Source organism: Somniosus microcephalus, chromosome 11 (genome assembly GCF_052327205.1).
Source record: "Somniosus microcephalus isolate GS21.2 chromosome 11, FLI_Smic_1.0, whole genome shotgun sequence".
Taxonomy (NCBI): Eukaryota; Metazoa; Chordata; class Chondrichthyes; order Squaliformes; family Somniosidae; genus Somniosus; species Somniosus microcephalus.
Genome location: NC_140997.1, coordinates 84,291,806 through 84,306,296, shown reverse-complemented (window position 1 = coordinate 84,306,296; position 14,491 = coordinate 84,291,806).

Genomic DNA, 14,491 nt, shown 5'->3' with positions numbered 1-14,491 from the left:
AGTTGATTTATCGTACACGCATGGGCGGAGTTAATTGAATATACACACATGGGTGGAATCGATTCAATGTACACGCATGGGCAGAGTCATTTCAATCGTATACGCATGGGCAGCATCGATTCAATGTAAACGCAATGGCAGAGTCGATTCAAAGTACACGCGTGGGACGACTTGATTCAATGAACACGCATGGGTGGAGCCGATTCAAAGTACATGCATGGGTGGAGTCGATGCAATGTAAACGCATGGGCGGAGTCGATTCAATGTACACGCATGGGCAGAGTCAATTCATGGTCCACGCATGGGTGGAGTCAATTCAATGTACACGCATGGGCGGAGTCGATTCAAGGTACACACATGGGCGGAGTCAATTCAAGGTACATGCATTCGCGGAGTCAATTCTACGCATGGGCAGAGTCAATTCAACGCACACGCATGGGCGGAGTCGATTCAAGGTACACGCATGGGATGAGTCAATTCACGGTACACGCATGGGCAGAGTCGATTCAACGTACACGCATGGGTCGAGTCAATTCAACGCACAGGCGTGGGCGGAGTCGATTAAATATACACGCATGGGCGGAGTCGATTCAATGTACATGCATGGGCGGAGTCGATTTAACGTACACGCAAGGTCAGAGTCGATTCATCGTAAACACATGGGCGGAGTCAATTCAACGTACATGCATGGGCGGAGTCGATTCAATGTACATGCATGGGCGGAGTCGATTTAATGTACACGCATGTGCAGAGTCAATTCAACGTACACTCATGGGTGGAGTCGATTTAATGGACATGCATGTGCAGCGTCAATTCATCGTAAACGCATGGGCGGAGTTGATTTATCGTACACACATGGGCGCAGTTAATAGAATATACACACATGGGCGGAATCGATTCAATATACACGCATGGGCAGATTCATTTCAATCGTATACGCATGGGCAGCATCGATTCAACGCACACGCATGGGCGGAGTCGATTCAACATACACACATGGGCGGTGTTGTTCCAATGTACATGCATGTGCAGAGTCGAGTCAATGCACATGCATGGGCGGAATCGATTCAATGTACATGCTTGGGCAGTGTCGAAACATACACGAATTGGCGGAGTCGATTCAATGTACACGCATGGGTGGAGTTGATTCAAGTTACAGGTAAGGGCAGAGTCGATTCAATGCACATGCATGGGCGCAGTCGATTCAATGTACATGCATGGGCGGAGTTGATTCAATGTGCACACATGGGCGGAGTCGATTTATCGTACATGCATGGGCGGAGTTGATTAAATGTACACGCATGTGCTGAATCGATTCAACACACTCACATGGGCAGAGTCGATTCAATGTACATGCATGTGCAGAATCGAATCAACGTACACGCATGGGCAGAGTTGATTCAATGTAAACGCAAGGGCGGAGTCGATTCAAAGTACACGCATGGGAAGACTTGATTTAATGTACACGCATGGGTGGAGTTGATTCAATGTCCACGCATGGGCAGAGTCAATTTAATGTACACGCATGGGTGGAGGCGATTCAAGGTACATGCATGGGTGGAGTTGATTCAATGTACACGCATGGGCAGAGTCGATTTAATGCACATGCATGGGCGGAGTCGATTCAATGTACATGCATGGGTGGAGTTGATTCAAGGTACACGCATGAGCGGAGTCAATTCAATGTACATGCATGGGTGGAGTCGATTCAAGGTACATGCATGGGCAGGGACAATTCAATGTACACGCATGGGCAGAGTCGATTTATTGTACATGCATAGGCGGAGTCGATTCATTGTAAACGCATGGGTGGAGTTGATTCAACGTACACGCATGGGCGGAGTCGATTCAATGTACATGCATGGGCGGAGTCGATTCAAGGCACACACATGGATGGAGTCGATTCAACGTACATGCATGGGTGGAGTCGATTCAACGCACACGCATGGGCGGTGTCGATGAAACATACACAAATGGGCGGAGTCGATTCAATGTACACACATGGGCGGAGTTGATTCAATGTACACGCATGGGCGGAGTCGATTCATCATAAATGCATGGGTGGAGTCGATTCAATGTACACGCATGAGTGGAGTCGATTCAATGTACACGCATGGGCAGAGTTGATTCTACGTACATGCATGGGCGGATTCGATTCAATGTATATGCTTGGGTGGTGTCGAAACATACACGAATTGGCGGAGTCGATTCAATGTACACGCATGGGTGGAGTTGATTCAATGTGCACGCATGGGCAGCTTCGATTCATCGTACACGCATGGGCGGAGTCGATTCAATGTACAGGCATTGGCAGAATCGAATCAATGTACACGCATGGACGGAATAGAATCAATGTACACACATCTGCGGTGTTGATTTATCGTAAACGCATGAGAGGAGTTGATTGAATATACACGCATGTGCGGAGTCGATTCATCATAAAATGCATGGGCTGAGTCGATTCAACGTACACACATGTGCAGAGTTGATTCAATGTACATGCATTGGCAGAGTCGATTCATCGTACATGCATGTGCGGAGTCGATTCATCGTACATGCATGGGCGGTATCGGTTCATTGTACACGCATGGGCGGAGTCGATACAATTTACACGCATGGGCGGAGACGATTCAAAGTGCACGAATGGGCCGAATTGATTCAACGTACACGCATGAGCGATGTCGATTTAATGTGCACGCATGGACGGAGTTGATTCATTGTACACGCATATGCGGGGTCGTTTCAAAGTACACGCATGGGCGGAGTTGATTCATTGTGCACACATGGGTGGAGTAGATTCACTGTACACGCATGGGCGGCATCGAAAAATGTACAAGCATGGGCAGAGTTGATTCAATGTACAGGCATGGGCGGTGTCGATTCAATGTACACGCATGGGCAGAGTCAATTCATGGTCCACGCATGGGTGGAGTCAATTCAATGTACACGCATGGGCGGAGTCGATTCAAGGTACACACATGGGCGGAGTCAATTCAAGGTACATGCATTCGCGGAGTCAATTCTACGCATGGGCAGAGTCAATTCAACGCACACGCATGGGCGGAGTCGATTCAAGGTACACGCATGGGATGAGTCAATTCACGGTACACGCATGGGCAGAGTCGATTCAACGTACACGCATGGGTCGAGTCAATTCAACGCACAGGCGTGGGCGGAGTCGATTAAATATACACGCATGGGCGGAGTCGATTCAATGTACATGCATGGGCGGAGTCGATTTAACGTACACGCAAGGTCAGAGTCGATTCATCGTAAACACATGGGCGGAGTCAATTCAACGTACATGCATGGGCGGAGTCGATTCAATGTACATGCATGGGCGGAGTCGATTTAATGTACACGCATGTGCAGAGTCAATTCAACGTACACTCATGGGTGGAGTCGATTTAATGGACATGCATGTGCAGCGTCAATTCATCGTAAACGCATGGGCGGAGTTGATTTATCGTACACACATGGGCGCAGTTAATAGAATATACACACATGGGCGGAATCGATTCAATATACACGCATGGGCAGATTCATTTCAATCGTATACGCATGGGCAGCATCGATTCAACGCACACGCATGGGCGGAGTCGATTCAACATACACACATGGGCGGTGTTGTTCCAATGTACATGCATGTGCAGAGTCGAGTCAATGCACATGCATGGGCGGAATCGATTCAATGTACATGCTTGGGCAGTGTCGAAACATACACGAATTGGCGGAGTCGATTCAATGTACACGCATGGGTGGAGTTGATTCAAGTTACAGGCAAGGGCAGAGTCGATTCAATGCACATGCATGGGCGCAGTCGATTCAATGTACATGCATGGGCGGAGTTGATTCAATGTGCACACATGGGCGGAGTCGATTTATCGTACATGCATGGGCGGAGTTGATTAAATGTACACGCATGTGCTGAATCGATTCAACACACTCACATGGGCAGAGTCGATTCAATGTACATGCATGTGCAGAATCGAATCAACGTACACGCATGGGCAGAGTTGATTCAATGTAAACGCAAGGGCGGAGTCGATTCAAAGTACACGCATGGGAAGACTTGATTTAATGTACACGCATGGGTGGAGTTGATTCAATGTCCACGCATGGGCAGAGTCAATTTAATGTACACGCATGGGTGGAGGCGATTCAAGGTACATGCATGGGTGGAGTTGATTCAATGTACACGCATGGGCAGAGTCGATTTAATGCACATGCATGGGCGGAGTCGATTCAATGTACATGCATGGGTGGAGTTGATTCAAGGTACACGCATGAGCGGAGTCAATTCAATGTACATGCATGGGTGGAGTCGATTCAAGGTACATGCATGGGCAGGGACAATTCAATGTACACGCATGGGCAGAGTCGATTTATTGTACATGCATAGGCGGAGTCGATTCATTGTAAACGCATGGGTGGAGTTGATTCAACGTACACGCATGGGCGGAGTCGATTCAATGTACATGCATGGGCGGAGTCGATTCAAGGCACACACATGGATGGAGTCGATTCAACGTACATGCATGGGTGGAGTCGATTCAACGCACACGCATGGGCGGTGTCGATGAAACATACACAAATGGGCGGAGTCGATTCAATGTACACACATGGGCGGAGTTGATTCAATGTACACGCATGGGCGGAGTCGATTCATCATAAATGCATGGGTGGAGTCGATTCAATGTACACGCATGAGTGGAGTCGATTCAATGTACACGCATGGGCAGAGTTGATTCTACGTACATGCATGGGCGGATTCGATTCAATGTATATGCTTGGGTGGTGTCGAAACATACACGAATTGGCGGAGTCGATTCAATGTACACGCATGGGTGGAGTTGATTCAATGTGCACGCATGGGCAGCTTCGATTCATCGTACACGCATGGGCGGAGTCGATTCAATGTACAGGCATTGGCAGAATCGAATCAATGTACACGCATGGACGGAATAGAATCAATGTACACACATCTGCGGTGTTGATTTATCGTAAACGCATGAGAGGAGTTGATTGAATATACACGCATGTGCGGAGTCGATTCATCATAAAATGCATGGGCTGAGTCGATTCAACGTACACACATGTGCAGAGTTGATTCAATGTACATGCATTGGCAGAGTCGATTCATCGTACATGCATGTGCGGAGTCGATTCATCGTACATGCATGGGCGGTATCGGTTCATTGTACACGCATGGGCGGAGTCGATACAATTTACACGCATGGGCGGAGACGATTCAAAGTGCACGAATGGGCCGAATTGATTCAACGTACACGCATGAGCGATGTCGATTTAATGTGCACGCATGGACGGAGTTGATTCATTGTACACGCATATGCGGGGTCGTTTCAAAGTACACGCATGGGCGGAGTTGATTCATTGTGCACACATGGGTGGAGTAGATTCACTGTACACGCATGGGCGGCATCGAAAAATGTACAAGCATGGGCAGAGTTGATTCAATGTACAGGCATGGGCGGTGTCGATTCAATGTACACGCATGGGTGGAGTCGATTCAATGTACATGCATGGGCGGAGTCGATTCAAGGTACAGGCAAGGGCGGAGTCGATTCAATGTACACGCTTGGGCCCAGTTGATTCAATGTACATGCATAGGCGGAGTCGAATCAACGTACAAGCATGGGCGGAGTCGATTCAATGTACACGCATGGGCGGAGTCGATTGAACTTACATGAATGGGCTTAGTCGATGAAACATACATGAATGGGCGGAGTCAATTCAATGTACACGCATGGGTGGAGTTGATTCAATGTGCATGCATGGGCGGAGTCGATTCATCGTACACGCATGGGCAGAATCAATTCAATGTACACGCATGTGCCGAATCGATTCAACGCACACACATGCGCAGAGTCGATTCAACATACATGCGTGGGCAGAATTAAATCATCGTACACGCCTGGGCGGAGTTGAATTATCGAACACGCATGAGCGGAGTTGATTGAATATACACTCATGGGCGGAGTCGATTAATCGTACACACATGGGCGGAGTTGGTTTATCATACACGCTTGGGCAGAGTTGATTGAATATACATGCATGGACGGAATCGATTCAGCGTACAAGCAGGGGCGGAGGTGATTCAATGTACACGCATGGGCTGAGTTGATTCAATGTACACGCATGGGTGGAGTCGATTCAATGTAAACGCAAGGGTGGTGTCGATTCAATGTACACGCATGGGTGGAGTCGATTCATCATACACACATGGGCGGAGTTACATCAACGTACATGCATGGGCGGTGTCGATTCAAGGTACACGCATGGGCGGATTTGATTCAATGTACACGCATGTGCCGAATCGATTCAATGCACACGCATGGGCAGAGTCGATTCAATGTACACGCATGTGCAGAATCGAATCAACGTACATGCATGGGTGGAGTCGATTCAATGTACACACAGGGGAGGAGTCGATTCAATGTACATTCATGGGCAGAGTTGATTCTACGTACATGCATGGGCGGATTCGATTCAATGTATACGCTTGGGTGGTGTCGAAACATACACGAATTGGCGGAGTCGATTCAATGTACACGCATGGGCGGAGTTGATTCAATGTGCACGCATGGGCAGCGTCGATTCATCGTACATGCATGGGTGGAGTCGATTCAATGTACAGGCATGGGCAGAATCGAATCAACGTACATGCATCGGTGGAATCGAATCAACGTACACACATCTGCGGTGTTGATTTATCATAAACGCATGAGAGGAGTTGGTTGAATATACACGCATGTGCGGAGTCGAATCATCGTAAAATGCGTGTGCTGAGTCGATTCAACGTACACACATGTGCAGAGTTGATTCAATGTACATGCATTGGCAGAGTCGATTCATCGTACATGCATGTGTGGAGTTGATTCATCGTACACGCATGGGCGGTATCGGTTCATCATACACGCATGGGCGGAGTCGATTCAATGTACACGCATGGGCAGAGTCGATTCAAAGTGCACGAATGGGTCGAATTGATTCAATGTAAACGCATGAGCGATGTCGATTTAATGTGCACGCATGGACGGAGTTGATTCATTGTACACGCATGGGCGGGGTCATTTCAATTTACACGCGTGGGCGGAGTCGATTCATTGTGCACGTATGGGTGGAGTAGATTCACTGTACACGCATGGGCGGCATCGAATAAATGTACATGCATGGGCGGAGTCGATTCAATGTACAGTCATGGGCGGTGTCGATTCAATGTTCACGCATGGGTGGAGTCGATTCAATGTACACGCATGGGCGGAGTCGATTCAAGGTACAGGCAAGGGTGGAGTTGATTCAATGTACACGCTTGGGCCCAGTTGATTCAATGTACACGCATAGGTGGAGTCGAATCAACGTACAAGCATGGGCGGAGTCGATTCAATGTACACGCATGGGCGGAGTCGATTCAACTTACATGAATGGGCTTAGTCGATGAAACATACATGAATGGGTGGAGTCAATTCAATGTACACGCATGGATGGAGTTGATTCAATGTGCACGCATGGGCGGAGTCGATTCATCGTACACGCATGGACGGAGACAATTCAATGTACACGCATGTGCCGAATCGATTCAATGCACAAGCGTGGGCAGAGTCGATTCAACATACACGCGTGGGCAGAATTATATCATCGTACACGCATGGGCGGTGTTGAATTATCGTACACGCATGAGCGGAGTTGATTGAATATACACTCATGGGCGGAGTCGATTAATCGTACACACATGGGCAGAGTTGGTTTATCGTACATGCTTGGGCGGAGTTGATTGAATATACATGCATGGGCGGAATCGATTCAACGTACACTCATGGGCAGAATTGATTCAACACACACACATGGGCGGAGTTGATTCAACATACATGCATGGGCAGAGTTGATTTAATGTACACGCATGGGAGGTGTCGATGAGACATACGCAAACTGGCGGAGTTGATTCAATGTTCACGCATGGGCGGAGTCGATTCATCGTAAACGCATGGGCGGATTTGATTCAATGTACACGCATGTGCCGAATCGATTCAACGCACACGCATGGGCAGAGTCGATTCAATGTACACGCATGTGCAGAATCGAATCAACATACACGCATGGGCGGAGTTGATTTATCGTACACGCATGAGCAGATTTGATTGAATATACACGCATGGGCGGAGTCGATTCATCATACACGCATGGGCGGAGTTGATTCAACGTAGAAGCAGGGGCGGAGTTGATTCAATGTACACACGTGGGCGGAGTCGTTTCAATCGTACAAGCATGGGTAGTATCGATTCAATGTAAACGCAAGGGCGGAGTCGATTCAAAGTACACGCGTGGGAAGACTTGATTCAAAGTACACGCATGGGTGGAGTTGATTCAATGTAAACACATGGGCGGAGTTGATTCAATATACACGCATGGGCAGAGTCGATTCAAAGTGCACGAATGGGTCGAATTGATTCAATGTAAACGCATGAGCGATGTCGATTTAATGTGCACGCATGGACGGAGTTGATTCATTGTACACGCATGGGCGGGGTCATTTCAATTTACACGCGTGGGCGGAGTCGATTCATTGTGCACGTATGGGTGGAGTAGATTCACTGTACACGCATGGGCGGCATCGAATAAATGTACATGCATGGGCGGAGTCGATTCAATGTACAGTCATGGGCGGTGTCGATTCAATGTTCACGCATGGGTGGAGTCGATTCAATGTACACGCATGGGCGGAGTCGATTCAAGGTACAGGCAAGGGTGGAGTTGATTCAATGTACATGCTTGGGCCCAGTTGATTCAATGTACACGCATAGGCGGAGTCGAATCAACGTACAAGCATGGGCGGAGTCGATTCAATGTACACGCATGGGCGGAGTCGATTCAACTTACATGAATGGGCTTAGTCGATGAAACATACATGAATGGGTGGAGTCAATTCAATGTACACGCATGGATGGAGTTGATTCAATGTGCACGCATGGGCGGAGTCGATTCATCGTACACGCATGGACGGAGACAATTCAATGTACACGCATGTGCCGAATCGATTCAATGCACAAGCGTGGGCAGAGTCGATTCAACATACACGCGTGGGCAGAATTATATCATCGTACACGCATGGGCGGTGTTGAATTATCATACACGCATGAGCGGAGTTGATTGAATATACACTCATGGGCGGAGTCGATTAATCGTACACACATGGGCAGAGTTGGTTTATCGTACATGCTTGGGCGGAGTTGATTGAATATACATGCATGGGCGGAATCGATTCAACGTACACTCATGGGCGGAATTGATTCAACACACACACATGGGCGGAGTTGATTCAACATACATGCATGGGCAGAGTTGATTTAATGTACACGCATGGGCGGTGTCGATGAAACATACGCAAACTGGCGGAGTTGATTCAATGTTCACGCATGGGCGGAGTCGATTCATCGTAAACGCATGGGCGGATTTGATTCAATGTACACGCATGTGCCGAATCGATTCAATGCACACGCATGGGCAGAGTCGATTCAATGTACACGCATGTGCAGAATCGAATCAACATACACGCATGGGCGGAGTTGATTTATCGTACACGCATGAGCAGATTTGATTGAATATACACGCATGGGCGGAGTCGATTCATCATACACGCATGGGCGGAGTTGATTCAACGTAGAAGCAGGGGCGGAGTTGATTCAATGTACACACGTGGGCGGAGTCGTTTCAATCGTACAGGCATGGGTAGTATCGATTCAATGTAAACGCAAGGGCGGAGTCGATTCAAAGTACACGCGTGGGAAGACTTGATTCAAAGTACACGCATGGGTGGAGTTGATTCAATGTAAACACATGGGCGGAGTTGATTCAATATACACGCATGGGCAGAGTCGATTCAATGTACACGCATGGGCCAAGGCGATTCAAGGTACATGCATGGGCTGAGTCAATTCAACGCACACGCATGGGTGGAGTCGATTCAAGGTACACGCATGGGTGGAGTCAATTCAAGGTACACGCATGGGCAGAGTCGATTCAATGTACACGCATGGGCGGAGTCGATTCAATGTACACGCATGGGCCGAGGCGATTCAAGGTACATGCAAGGGCTGAGTCGATTCAACACACACGCATGGGCGGAGTCGATTCAAGGTACATGCATGGGCAGAGTCGATTCAATGTACATGCATGGGCGGAGTCGATTCAATGTACACGCATGGGCCGAGGCGATTCAAGGTACATGCAAGGGCTGAGTCGATTCAACGTACATGCATGGGCGGAGTCGATTCAATGTACATGCATGGGCGGAGTCGATTTAATGTACACGCATGTGCGAAGTCGATTCATCATAAACGCATGGGCGGAGTCGATTCAACGTATATGCATGGGGGAGTCGATTCAATGTACATGCATGGGTGGAGTTGATTCAATGTACACGCATGGGTGGGGTCAATTCGAAGTACACGCATGGGCGGAGTCAATTCAGCATTAACGAGTGGGGGGGACGATTCAACGTACACGCACGGGTGGAGGTAATTTACGATACATGCATGGGCAGAGTCAATTAATCTTACACGCATGGGCGGAGTCGATTCAATGTACATGCATGGGCGGAGTCGATTTAATGTACACGCATGTGCGAAGTCGATTCATCATAAAAGCATGGGCGGAGTCGATTCAACGTATATGCATGGGGGAGTCGATTCAATGTGCATGCATGGGCAGCGTTGATTCAATGTACATGCATGGGCGGAATCGATTCAATATACAAGCATGGGCGGAGTCGATTTAACATACACGAATGGGCAGAGTTGAATCAATGTACACGCACGGGCGGAGTCGATTCAAAGTACACGCATGGGCGGATGCGATTCAACATACACGCGTGGGTGAGTTGATTCAAGGTACACGCATGGGCAGAGTCAATCATCATACACGCATGGGCAGAATCGATTCAATGTACATGCATGAGCGGAGTCGATTCAAGGTACATGCATAGGCGGAGTCGATTCAACGCACACGCATGGGCGGAGTCCATTCAACATACACGCATGGGCGGTGTTGTTTCAATGTACATGCATGTGCAGAGTCGATTCAACGTACACGCTTGGGCAGTGTCGAAACATACACAAATTAGCGGAGTCGATTCAATGTACACGCATGGGTGGAGTTGATTCAAGGTACAGGTAAGGGCGGAGTCAATTCAACATACACGCATGGGCACAGTCGATTCAATGTACATGCATGGGCGGAGTTGATGCAATGTGCACGCATGGGCGGAGTCGATTCATCGTACACACATAAACAGAGTCGATTCAATGTACATGCTAGTGCAGAATCGAATCAATGTACACACATGGGCGGAGTTGCTTCAATGTAAACGCAAGGGCTGAGTCGATTCAAAGTACACACGTGGGAAGACTTGATTCAATGTACACGCATGGGCAGAGTTGATTCAATGTAAATGCAAAGGCGGAGTCGATTCAAAGTACACGCGTGGGAAGACATGATTCAACGTACATGCATAGGCGGAGTCGATTCAAGTTACACGCATGGGCGGAGTCGATTCAATGTACACGCATGGGCAGAGTCGATATAATGCACATGCAAAAGCGGAGTCTATTCAATGTACACGCATGGGCAGAGTCGATTCAAGGTGCATGCATGGGTGGAGTCAATTCAATGTACACGCATGGGTGGAGTCGATTCAAGGTACACGCATGGGTGGAGACAATTCAATGTACACGCATGGGCAGAGTCGATTTAATGTTCACGCATGGGCGGAGGCGATTCAAGGTACATGCATGGGCAGAGTCGATTCAAGGTACACGCATGGTGGAGTCAATTCAATGTACATGCATAGGAAGAGTCGATTTAATGCACACGCATGGGCGGAGTCGATTCAATGTACACGCATGGGTGGAGTCGATTCAAGGTACACGCATGGGCAGAGTCAATTCAATGTACATGCATGGGTGGAGTCGATTCAAGGTACACGCATGGGTGGAGTCGATTTAATGTACACGCATGAGTAGAGTCGATTCATCGTAAACGCATGGGCGGAGTCGATTCAACATACACGCATGGGCGGAGTCGATTCAATGTACATGCATGGGTGGAGTCGATTCAATGTGCACGCATGGGCGGAGTCGATTCAACGTACATGCATGGGCGGAATCGATTCAATGTACACGCTTGGGCGGTGTCGCAACATACACGAATTGGTTGTGTCGATTCAATGTACACGCATGGGTGGAGTTAATTCAATGTGCATGCACGGGCGGCGTTGATTCATCGTACACGCATGGGCGGAGTCAATTCAACGTACACGCATGTGCTGAATCGATTCAATGCACACGCATGGGCAGAATCAAATCAACGTACACGCATGGGTGGATCTGATTCACTGTACACGCATGGGTGGAGTTGATTTAAGATACACGCATGGGCGGAGTCGATTCAACGTACATGCATTGGCGCAGTCCATTCAACATACAAGCATGGGAGGAGTCGATTCAATAGACATGCATGGGCGGATTTGATTTAACGTACACGCATGGGCAGAGTTGACTCAATGTACACTTATGTGTGGAGTTGATTCAAGGTACAGTCAAGGGCGGAGTCGATTCAATGTACAAGCATGGGAGGAGTCGATTCAATATACACGCATGGGCGGAGTCGATTCAATATACACGCATGGGTGGAGTCGATTAAATGTACACGCATGGGTGGAGTCGAGTCAAGGTACACGCATGGGCGGAGGCGATTCCATGTACACGCATGGGCAGAGTTGATTTAATGTACACGCATGGGCGGAGTCGAGTCAAGGTACACGCATGGGTGGAGGCGATTCCATGTACACGCATGGGCAGAGTCGATCCAATGTAAATGCATGGGCAGAGTCGATGCAACGTACAGGCATGGGAGGGCTCGATTCAACGTACACACATGGGCAGAGTTGATTCAATGTACACGCATGGGTGGAGTCGATTCAATGTACATGCATGGCTGGAGTTGATTCAATGTACACGCATGGGCAGAGTCGATTCAATGTACATGCATTGGCGGAGTCGATTCAGCATTAACGAATGGGGGGAGAGACGATTCAACGTACACGCATGGGTGGAGGTGATTCAATGTACATGCATGGGTGGAGTCGATGCAATGTACATGCATGGGAGGACTCAATTCAATGTGCACACATGGGCAGCGTTGATTCACTGTACACGCATGGGTGGAGTTGATTCAAATACATGCATGGGCAGAGTCGATTTAATGCACACGCATGGTTGGAGTCGATTCAATGTACACACATGGGTGCAGTCGATTCAATGTGCACGCATGGGCAGATTCGATTCAAAGTACATGCATGGGCGGAATCGATTCAATGTACACGCTTGGGCGGTGTCGCAACATACATGAATTGGTTGAGTCGATTCAATGTACACGCATGGGTGGAGTTAATTCAATGTGCATGCGTGGGCGGCGTCGATTCATCGTACACACATGGGCGGAGTCGATTCAATGTACACGCATGTGCCAAATCGATTCAATGCACACGCATGGGCAGAATCAAATCAATGTACACGCATGGGTGGAGTTGATTCAAGGTACACACATGGGCGGAGTCGATTCAACGTACATGCATTGGCGCAGTCGATTCAATGTGCAAGCATGAGTGGAGTCGATTCAATATACATGCATGGGCGGAGTCGATTTAACGTACACGCATGGGCGGAGTTGACTCAATGTACACTTATGTGCGGAGTTGATTCAAGGTACAGTCAAGGTCAGAGTCGATTCAAAGTACACGCATTGGCGCAGTCGATTCAATGTACAAGCATGGGAGGAGTCGATTCAATATACACGCATGGGCGGAGTCAATTCAATATACACACATGGGTGGAGTCGATTCAAAGTACACGCATGGGCAGAGTCAATTCAATGTAAACGCATGGGTGGAGTCGATTTAACGTACACACATGGGCGGAGGCGATTCAAAGTACATGCATGGGCGGCGTCGATTCAAGGTGCACGCATGGGCGGAGTTGATCCAATGTACATGCATGGGTAGAGTCAATTTAATGCACACGCATGGGCAGAGTCAATTCAATGTGCACGCATGGGCGGAGTCGATTCAAGGTACACGCATGGGCGGAGTCAATTCAATGTACACGCATGGGTGGAGACAATTCAATGTACGCGCATGGGCAGAGTCGATTTAATGTACACGCATGGGCGGAGTCGATTCATCGTAAATGCATGGGCGGAGTCGATTCAACGTAGACGCATGGGTGGAGTCGATTCAATGTACACGCATGGGTGCAGTAGATTCAAAGTGCACGCATGGGCAGATTCGATTCAACGTACACGAATTGGTTGAGTCAATTCAATGTACACGCATGGGTGGAGTTAATTCAATGTGCATGCATGGGCGTCGTCGATTCATCATACACACATGGGCGGAGTTGATTCAATGTACACGCAT